The sequence below is a fragment of the Macrobrachium nipponense genome, chromosome 1 (assembly GCF_015104395.2).
Source record: "Macrobrachium nipponense isolate FS-2020 chromosome 1, ASM1510439v2, whole genome shotgun sequence".
Classification (NCBI taxonomy): domain Eukaryota; kingdom Metazoa; phylum Arthropoda; class Malacostraca; order Decapoda; family Palaemonidae; genus Macrobrachium; species Macrobrachium nipponense.
This window is the reverse complement of record NC_087200.1, coordinates 166,050,844-166,053,343: the sequence shown is the minus strand read 5'-3', so window position 1 is coordinate 166,053,343 and position 2,500 is coordinate 166,050,844.

Sequence of the window (2,500 nt, the reverse complement as noted above, 5' to 3'; positions counted from 1 at the left end):
TCATAAATGATGTTTTAGGAAATGAAGACTTACAAGAATTTATGTAGTTATTTGGTTAAGAAAAGAGAAGCAAGAAGAGAATCAGGAGGAGGACCAGCAATGTGGACAGTACAAAGCCTTTGGTGTTTGTTTATTACAGTGTTTACCTCTTTGTCTGTTGGCTGTGAAGTTCGTCTCACCAAACAAATAGTTCATATTGGATTTCGCAGTGGTATATAGAACTACTGTTTAGTGAGTTCATTTTGTTGTACTTTGCCACATGCAGTTTATTATGTACCTGGTTCTATCACTCGGCTGTATCATTAAGACGGAAAGGTTCTGGAACAATTTGTTGACCTAAGTGTTGTATACTGGTAGTTAGTCGACTCTGGCGAGTTGCAACTGGGGAGATGAAAATTTAAGAGGCCAGCAACATCAATCCATATACTGGATGAGAACCAGGAAGCTTAAGACCTGTAGTCATAGAAGGGACACACATTGTTTATTATAGTATTCCTCATATCTTAAGGTTATTTCTGGAAATTGAATATTTTTTTTTCTTTTCCCTTATTTGGCCAGTTTTAGTCCCAAATAATGTCATCATATTAAAGGGTATGGGGCACTTACGTACTTTTGGTCATGGCGAATAAAACTCCCCAAGTCAGTGACACAAGTCTAATTTCACTTTGTTTATTTTTGTCATTGTTTGGGTCCAAATTTTTTTCAGTAACTTATGAACTCCGCAAAATTATGCTCTTTTTATGTGTAAGCCTTTTCATGCGATTTCTGTTTTCCATGATGATATACGTTTTCAGATATGTTTACGGGGTATCTGATTTTTCTATTTTTATTTTAGCCATTTTGGAGATTGCGACTTTCCTCTTCAAAACTGCATGTTCTCCTCCCTTGACCACCTGGCATTCCTGCTCCAGGCTTAGAAATTCCAACGCTCGATTCATTCCAACCCACCACCCCCACCCCCACCCCCACCCTACCTCCACCTCCAATAAATTCAATGACGTTCTTCTTCCTACAGATTGGTAGTATCTTCTAGATTTTGCAATCAGCTTCCTCGATCCTCACTTGCTTTGAACAGCATTGATCTACTCCGAATTTGGAGTTGCATCCCCTTCCTTCGTTCCCTCTGACGAATTATTTCGTACTGAATCTGTGGCAGCTGTTTCCCCTCTCTCGCCTTCCCAGTTTTGGCAACTTGCTGTCCCCTCTGTTTTGGGTAGTATCATGAAATTTATAAGACTGCGCTCTCTCTCGCGCTTTATCCTCTCTGTCCTCGGTGAAATTGTTCTTTTATTCCATAACAAGATTTTCTTCTTTGCATTTGGTATGATGTTTATCCCACTTTTTTTCTCAGCCTTAATGCTTTTACCACATAAGTCAGTTCTCTGTGCATGTTAACGGATTGCACATTTTCTATATTTATGTATTTCTTTAGTTTTTATTTTATTTCGTCTATATTGATATCAATCCTGTTTTCGTCATCATATGTGTAAAGAACACACGTTGGTATTCTGTTCCTGTCTTATATTACTTCTGTGCCTCCTCCCAATGTATACTCGCATTTCTGTCTCCTTCCCTGGAGTAACCAATAACGTTTTCGTTATGAAACACATCCTTCCTTGTACTTGATTGTCACCCCATTTTACCTACCGAAAACCACAATCATTAAAAAAGATATATAGTTAGATAAAGATTTATAGTTTGATTGTTTTTACCACTATTTAATTCGGTTTATCTATTGAAGTATTTTTAATAAAGTTCTTTACGTCTAGTAGGGAGCATTTGATTGCTGGTCATCTTTGTCCTTTAAACCGGTTCTGATTGCTCTTTATCTTTACGTTTAACAGCTGTGGATTTCATTTTCACTTCCTGTCCAGCCTCTCGCTCGTTTTCCCTCCTGTTTTTAATATTTCCTCAGCACTAGATAGTCTTCACCAAACGGACCCTCCTATCCATGAGCGCCAAATCCTGTCTTGAAACCTCATCTAGAACGTTATAATATTTTTTTCACCCGAAGGTGTGACATTAAATTTACATTATTTCGTTTTTGGTAATCTCAGAAAATTATTTCCTTTATAGTGGAAGTTTCACGTGTAAGTCGAATAGTGTGTTATCATTGCATTTTTTACAATAAAAGTGGCAAATTTCCAATCACAATAATCCCCAATAAAAGTGTCACATTTTAAAGTAGTAGTGACATATCTGCTACCCCTTAAATCTTTTTTGTCTTCTTTTAGTAATTAACCGGTCACCACTTCTCAAAAAAAATTTCTATGACTTTTCAATTTAGCAGTAGTATTTTCTTGTGGTTTCCTTAATTATTGTTTGACACTTATTCTTCATTATCTTACCTACTGCGCCACAGGTTCAACTGTTTTCCGATCCCTGTATTTTATTGCATAGATTTACATTCCTCCACTGCCCCTCTCCTCTTTAAATCTTTCATTTATTCTCTTACATTCCTTCTGTTTTCCTTTGTGCATCTTTATTTCTTGCTGTTCGT